We start from the raw sequence: 8,981 nt of genomic DNA on the forward strand, positions 1-8,981 counted from the left end.
TCCGAAGATGACGTCACTCCGCCATACATACAAAGGTTTTTAACAGCTTGCGATATTCGTTGCCTCTGTAGTATAGTGGTCTAGGGCAGTATTTCTTAACGTTTTTTTGTACGCAGCCCCCTTTGAACCATATTTTTTTCCTCGTGGTTCCACAGTCTTACCCCCAGAGTCTTCAACTCTCATCTAGAAGCAAGGTCTTTTATACATATTTGTTCAGTGAATTTATACGGAACGAAAATTTTGCAAAGAAAATTGTCCTCTAGACCACTAGCCTAGAATTTATTGATCTCCCCTCTAGTTTGAGTTCTATTAAGGACCGTCTCAACATCATGCCCCCCTCCGCCTCAGGCAAAGTGATGCTATAGTAGTCCTATACTTAGCTGGAAATAAACAGCCTACATATTTCCTACTTATTTAAAAAATTAATTGTGCAATACAAAATATCATAAGGTGGGGTCACTTATGGACAAGAGGCCCCCGCGGGTATGACTCCTCACAAGAGTGGGACTGACAAAGCTGCAGCCCAGGGCCTGATATGGTTTTCATAATTTTTTGTTTTCACACTATAAATTTAATATAGGGGATGGGGGTCTGAAATATCTAGCCGGGGGGCCTGCAAAAAACCCATCCTGGCAAAATGTTAGTTGTTGCAAAATGTACGCGGTGAGGCCCGGGTGGGTCTATGCCCTAAGACGGTCCTTGTTTTATGGGTGGTTTTATTGGATTCTGTAAGTGTATAGTCACTAATATTAAAGCTTTATTTCTTCACACCTCAATTTTTCTTCTCAGCTCTCTACAGTCCTTCAAACCACCTGACCTGTCATGGCCCCTTTCTCCATTTTCTTCCGTGGAACCCCTTGAAGTATTCCAGTATCACTAGGGGGCCATATGGCTCCCGGTTGAGAACCACTGGTTTAGGGCGTTCACCCGGAAAGTGAAAGGACGTGGGTTCGATTCCCCACAGGGCAGTTGAATTTTCCCTCTTTCCAAAAAAAATATATCTTCGCATCATCCAGTTGTTAAAAACCTTTGTAGAGACAAATTTATTTTACAAAATATCTAAATCTTTCAATTTTGACATCTTTACATCTAATGGTTTTCGCCATTTCAGCAAAAGGGAACATCGATAAATGAACTTTTGGCCTTTTTTGTTGTAAAATACATTTTTATCCTATTGAATTTGAAACCGTTCGCCAGTTTTTTTTTCTACCATTTCGATATCGTATGTCGCACAGTGACCTGACCAATGCCCATATACCAGTATGCTACAACGATAGATATATGTACTGTATATATTATTTGATCAGATTTTACTTTATTTGTGAGTTCATTCTTTTCAAAAGCTATCGAACGAAGCTAGAGTAGTAGAGTTTTTAAATAGGTTAGATATGAAAAAAAGAAGAAGAGAGAGAAGAGTAACCAACTCATCTAGTGAATGGAAAATACATATCGTAATGTCTCACCGTTCATTTCATAAAAAACGTCGTGACGTCTCAGTAAAAAAAAAGGAGTTAGGTTATAAACTCGAGAAGAGTGGTTATTGAACTTGAAACTATTTACTTACTTAGTTTTTTTTATGATTGTTGTAATCTAATTTGCACGAATTCTCGAAAGTTAAAACCATTCCAGCGGAACGCTTCAAATTATCTCAAGTTTAAACGGGACTCATCTTTATTGACTCGTACACTGACTTTTAGTTGATTTGTGTGGGCATTTTTTTCTTCTTATTTTACTCTCGCAAGAATCTTCTAATCACCTTCGGGCTTTTATTCAACGCTTTGGAAACTAGTTTGTGAATTTTTGTTGATGGTGTGGAAATTTTTCTTCAAGAAACTAGAACTTTTTCTTATGTGTCAAATCTTTTTAAGCTGTAATTTTTTTAACTTGGTCATATACATGTAGACAGAGCCTTTTGTAGGACGAGCAGGAAATAACGAATAGCTTGTGAACGAACTTATAAAACACATCTTTTTTTACACTAATAACTTATTATATTCTGAATACAAATTATCGTTGCATACAATTAAAACTGTCATCCATGCTTCACTATTATTTTGGTAGATTATGTTAGTCTAAGAGTTTTTTTAATGGCTAATGGCCAAAATCATTGGCAGACTTTTGAAGGTTAAAGCACTTGTGCTTGTTGATGATACTGAAAGTAGATATTTCATAAGTGAGATATATATATATATATATATATCGAGTTTTAAGAAACACTTTTTGATCGCTTCATCTTAATTATTCCTGCAATTATTTTAAGAATCTGTAATGGCATAAGAAATTTAGAAATTTTCATCATGACACAGTAAGATTTCTTTTAACGGCAGCTTACAACAATGGGAAAAATTGTCGTTATAACGGACTTCTCGAAAAATTGAATTTCAATTTTTTTTTTGTCAGGTGAAATTTTGTAACTATTTATCCGCATTTAGTTCTGATATAGACAAACGGACTGGATTCAAATTGTGAAATTTATTTTTGGCTCACAGCAATTGGTTCTCTAAAATGTTTTTGCATACAATTTCGTATTCTCAGGAGGACTTGGCCGACGACCGAACAATTAAAATTCTCAATAATAATCTCATTGCTCAATTCCATGACTTTATGGATTCGTTAACATCTTCCTACTGATCAGAAGGGTTATTTTTATTTTATTGTATAACACGATTCGACCAGCCGTTTGGAAACGACGAAGTTCTTGTCAAATAAACTTTGTGTAAAAGTTTACAGTGGTCTGTGAGTAAATAGGAGTAACAAAAGTCATATGTCCCATGTGCGTGTATTAGTAAAGACTAAGAATGGTAAAAAAGATAAAAAAATTTGACTTTTTTTCGGTCAGTCCTTTGTTAGAATTATCTCAGAATAATGTTTGCAAAGAGCATATTCCAGAAGTCTTCAAGTTTTTTCATTCGCGATCACTGCCTGTACCCATCATCAAAAGAAGAGTACCCTTACGGAAAGTTTGACATGCGGATGTGTATATATATATACATATCTTCTAATCACCTTCGGAAGAATATATACATATATATATAATCGTTACGTTGATTAAGTGCTCGTGAGCACAAAATCGGAGACATGGGCATAGAGCACTCTGGGTGCTTCAGGGGGGCACCAGGTTGAAGATAACCTGGCATACGCAATGATAAGAGAGTGATAGTAATCACCACCTCCTATATCCTATGTACGATATAGTGGGATGTACAATATATGCGAAGCAGTGTAGTAATCCAAACTTACAGTTAAATTTATAGAGATAGAAAGGAAAAATTGGCATTTTTGAGAATTTTGTTATTGTAAGAACGGGAGCTTCCTAGTTTTCACACGTAAAAAATATTTTTAGTATCTTTAACAGCTCTTTGACAATCATTTGCAAATCACTGATAATAACGAGATTCTCGTCACATGTTACACTCGTTATAACGGACTTATAACGAGTCGGACTTATAACGGACTTAAACTTATAACTTACTGTATACGCCAGGGGTTCTTAACCTATGGGTCGTGACCCACCCAAACTTGGGTCTGAAGGGCTTCCGAGATGGGTCGTTTAAATCCACTCACAGCCAGGGATTCTTGAGCTATGGGTCATGACCCAAACTTGATTTGCAGAGGCTTCCTAGATGAGTCGTACAAATACACTCACAGTCCTGTTATAGATGCACTTATTGCGTTATTGGTTTCATTAATCACGGAAAACAAGCAATCCCATGGGTCGCAAAGCTGATCTTGAGTTGTTGGTTTTGGGTCGTGGCTGAAAAAGGTTAAGAACCCCTGATATGCAAATCAATACCAAATAGTAGAAGAAAACTTCCATGTATTCTTATATTCCTCGTCTTTGCTTTATTATTGAAATTCTGTTGTTGTGTGCATAATTGCGAAAATATGTAAATGGTAAGAAAAAGGTGTGCATCTTATCAATCCTTATAGTGAAAGCATGTACCTAAGGGGAAAGTGCTTTTAAAAAAAGATTTTTCCTGCCGATAGATAGGCCCCGTGGGAGTTTGAAAAACTTTCGTTTCGTGTCGTAACAAATGTGGAAATCCGGAGAGAAGCTTATATTTCTTGGCGAAGAACATGAAGCAAGAAAAAAAAAGACACTAGGTTAAGGCAATCACTTGTCGATATTCACGGGTCTAAACACACAATATCTTTACTATTACTTTTTTTTTCTTCCCGCGCCAGTCTTCATTTTTCTTTTCCTTTATTGCGGTCTAATCCATTGAAGAACTATTATATTTCTTTCTAAGTCACGGTTGAGTTTTCCAACCCTTCGGTTCTAACTTAATGGTTTATAGATGGAAGATTTGCCATAATTTTGATGTTATATTTAAGCTAGTGACGTGTTGCAAATCCTGACTGACTGACTACGCGGGGGTGGTTTGATACAGTTAGAGGCTGTGAAGGTTGAGCCCCGATCTAGTGACCCTTTAATGTTATTTGTGGCTTCGTGATTAAATTGAAACGATTCTCTGTTTGGCTCTTCATCGCCAGTTTCGGTTTCGTTGTCTTTTTTTTTCTGGCTCATTTGTTACCGAACCTTCAGAATAAGATTTTTTTTTTTGGAGCAGTTAATCCTGGATATATATCATTATTTTGTTTGGGATTACTGTTATTTTAGTACACTTATTTTTAAAATACCATGTATGCTTGTGTATTAGCCGAATTTTATTTTGTTCGAAATTTTGTTCCAAACTTTTGGGGGGGGGATCAGTTTATATGTGGGTCACTTTCTGCTGAGAAAATAACCCGCGTTGTAGTTTTGGTGGTCCTCAAGAGTGGGGGGTGGGTAATTGATCGGATTATATACGAGTATATACGGTAGCTGTAGAAGAAAATTGTGCAAAATAGGTTGTCAAATTCAATGCATTATAAAATTTGAGCTTATTCTCAAATTTTAAATCTTTATAGATTTTTCTGTAGTTGATTGTTAACACGTTCAGGGTTCCCAGTGGCCTGGAAAGGCTGGAAAATGAAAAAATGGTAAGAGAAAATCAGGAAAAATTTAAAATATTTGGCAAAAGTCAGGGAAATATGCAAATACTTACTTGATAAAAGTAAAAGGAGAAATTTTTTTTCAGTGAAGGAAATAGAAACTGATACTCAAGAAACATTTGGAAAAGGTTAAGATTTCAAATTATACATCTTTCCTTAGGTGTTTCGGTCACGGAACGCAGGGCCGCAACTAGAGGGAGGGCAGAGGGAGCAACTGCCCCGGGTGGCAGTTTTGGGGGAACAAACACCGTTATAGAATTATCGAATTTTAAAGTTGCAGTAGCGGCAAAATAATGTTTGCTCCGGGCGGCAAAAATTCTAGTTACGGCCCTGACAGAACGTCAGGGAAAAGATCTAGCAATTCCTGCTGGAATCTTGTACAATGCGATTTTATTTCAATTAAAAACATGCTGATCTTATCTAGGTTTATCCGTTCATGATTGATGTGCACAAAAGTCTCCAATCACGGTCAATGAAGAATTATAAAACGATAAATCTAAGATGGATCACAGAAATACTTCAATGTTGCATGAATATAATGTCATCCAAGGCATAGAAAAATAGACATACATACAGTATATGTGAAGAGTTTCACATTGAATTTCTAAAGGATGTGGTATAAATCGGTGCATGTGTTTTTACATATATCTTAATAACATCAAAGATCGCAATTATTTTTCTTTAAATTGTATTAAAAAAGAAAACGAAACAATCTCAGTTTGAGTGATCGGTCTGGAAACTATTGAAGGTTAGTTGGAATACCATCAATAAGTAGAAAAGAAATGATAAAAATCTTGTCAACATCCAATAATTCTCTGATGAAATTATATTTTCTCGTTTTCAATCACTGTATATATGAATTCTGTTTATTGCTGTTTTTTTATTTCATCTATGATATTATTTTATTTACCGTTTTTTAACTATAGCTTAAAGTCAAGGTCCCGTATTGTGGGATTTTTTTTAAAAGACTGTAAATTAATTTTTTTTCTTTTTTAAAATTAACATATATTTTATTCACAAAGAGAGAAATTACAGTGTAGTACAAGAAGAAAAATAAAAATTGCTAAGAAGCCGACGTCTGGCTCTTACCAGCAATCACAAATTTTTAATATGCGATGTACAGATTAGCAAATTAGGAAGAAATGAAAAAATAATAAGTGAAAAAAAGAAAGAAAAAATAAAAAGAGAAATAAAAGAATAGAAAAGGCTCATAATGAGAATTTTTTTAATGGTTGCAGTTGCAGTGTAGAAAAAACAGCATTTGACTGAAATATTGTTAATTCTTTTCAAACTTTTTTCGATTGAATGAAATTAAAAACTTGAAAGAAATTGAAAATGTTTCAATATGAAGGTAATCTTAATCAATTAAGAAGAAATAACTTGAGGAAAATAGAAAGAAACATAATTTAGATAAGGGGGTGATAACTGAATATTTCAAAAGAATTGTTCAACATTAAAAACAGTGAAAAGGTATTTTTTCAAATTTTTCTGGTAGAAGATTATTAAGAATTTTTGTTGCTTTCAGGTAGGCACGAAACTAATAATACTATTACTACTAAACCAGACATGCACCTCGTCCATATTCCTCTATGGAACTTCTAACGAATTGGTACGTGTTGGAATGTGCGTGTCCGTGTTGTGGGCCTAACGTAAAGTTCGTCTCTGTGTAATGCTTATTATGTGTAGTGCTTCCATCTATCATCAACTTTTCTAACCACGAGTGAAGCGTAATGCTTGAAGATTTTCTCGTTGTAGGCCTGTTGCTCTCTCTGGCGACACTTTCTAACGGGGAGATCGGCTCGCATTAGTGCCTTGAAGTTGGGAACCACAGAAAACCAATTTCAGCCTAACGAAAATAATACTGACGAATAACATAACACTGAAAAAATAAAATAAGACCTACAATTTATTGCCGATTCCGAACGTCAGATTTTTTTTTTTTAAGAGAACTTATTAATATGAAAAAAGTATTTAATCAAGCAAACTTTAAATTTAAAATCAAATACAATAGAAACACACTTCGACTAAAAAATAAATTTCGCAAGCTTTTAACAAATTAATGAATCGAAAATTGAAAATTTTTAGAGGAATTTAAGATATAGGCCTACTTTTGTTAGAGACAGATACATTTTTCTTCTTTCTTAGTGAAAGGAAATCAAGGGAGGCCTAGAGACCCGGTTACAAGAAATTTCGGACAAAAAACTTGATAATCGCATATGCGTAGTGGAATACAGTTGAAAATGCATTAAAAACTGCACATGTCATGATTTGCGAACTGAAGTTGTAAAATAATGGAACCTGAGGAGAAATACTAATGTACCGTAAGGAAATAGCGTGATTTTCCGAATGATATCTCCGGTACAATGGCGAATTCGCGTGAAAATATGCATCATGCAAGCAAAAATACTTCAGGTCATGAGTCCAAACATAGCTGAAGCACATCAAATTTCGAATTCCGTTCGAAATGAAAAAAAAACCCCCCAGAAAATATATATATTGGCCATGTATGGCTACATTACCATCAGACACCTTATGACGTATCAGAAAAGATAAAAACATTAAATTGTCAGTTTCTTTATTCCGCTTTGATGTCGAATACAATCATGTCATGGCAAATTTATATTTTCCCCCCATTTAATCGAGAAAAAAAATATATTTTCTCTACTTTTCTCAAAAATATTATTGTTTTATTGTATCTGTCTACATCAGTAGTATTTTATTTTTTATACGTCAACTTACACGCAACCAAATTCTTAGAAAGATTCTCTAAAAAACGAATAGCTGGAGCATTATTTTTTTTCGTGGTTTTAGCAATTTTATGAAAACAATGTCTAATACTAGTGTTTAACCCTTTATTCGACCGTGTTGCTTTTGACAAATACAATGGCTTTACTTTTCCAAGTAAAGTCGTATATCTTGAGCTTATTTTGGCATTTATGCTTCTAAACAACTCATAAACATTCAATTTTTGCCTGTGAGTTGTTTATGAAGTTTCTACAATCACCAGCAAAATGCCTCAAAAGTACACGTATTCCATTCGTTAACAAGCCAAGGAGTGAGGATTGTGTATTTTTGTATTGTGTATTTTCCGAAGGTTTTCAATAGCTGACTGATGCGAAGATGAATTTATGAAAGAGAGAAAATTCAACTGCCCTTGTGGGGAATCGAACCCACGTCCTCTAACTTGCCGGGTGAGCGCGCTAGACTACAGAGGCAAAGATTCTCAATCTTTCCTTAGAGCTCGTGTGCGCTGAAGGGGATTGTTCATGGACGATCGCCCAAACTCAGGAAAATGCTCATAATTGCTGACAGTGCCACCAGATGGCGACTTATTGCAAAGATGATGGATGCCACTCTTTGCTATCGAAACGAAGGTTTTCAACAGATGGTTGATGCGAAGAGGAATTTAGGAAAGTGAATTTTGGCAGTGTGAGCAATTATGAGCTTTGGCCTGAGTTTGGCCGACCGTCCATGAATGATTCCGTGCAGCCACACGAGTTCTAAGGAAAGACTGAGAATCGTTGCCTTTGTAGTGTAGTGGTCTAGGGCACTCACCCGGCAAATGAGAGGATGTGGGTCCGATTCTCCGCAAAGGTAGTGCAGTTAAATTTTCTTCTCTTTACTAAATTCTTCTTCGAATCAGCCAGCTGTTGAAAGCCTCCGTATGGATAGCGAAGAGTGACATTATCCTTGTGATAGCGCATTTTGGCCCTTCAGCAGTCATGTGCCCTCTCAACCTTTCAGTGGCGTCGGAGCCGGGGGTGCTGTGGGTGCTCAAGCCCCCACGGTAATTTGTGACATGGATCCGAGCACCCCCAGAATTGCTCCAGAAATTAAAATTTCCGATATAAAACTAAAGACGAGCACCCACAGTTTCGAAACACGTCCGACGCCCTTGCAACCTTTCCATATTGGGGTGAAATATGATGTGTGGGAGAAGAGATATTTCGCGCTCTGCAGTCTTCTACGATAGAAAAGTAAGTTGG

This window comes from Pholcus phalangioides, unplaced genomic scaffold (assembly GCF_987345545.1).
Source record: "Pholcus phalangioides strain wild (caught in Gottingen) unplaced genomic scaffold, Ppha-v1.0 ptg000015l_1, whole genome shotgun sequence".
Lineage (NCBI taxonomy): Eukaryota > Metazoa > Arthropoda > Arachnida > Araneae > Pholcidae > Pholcus > Pholcus phalangioides.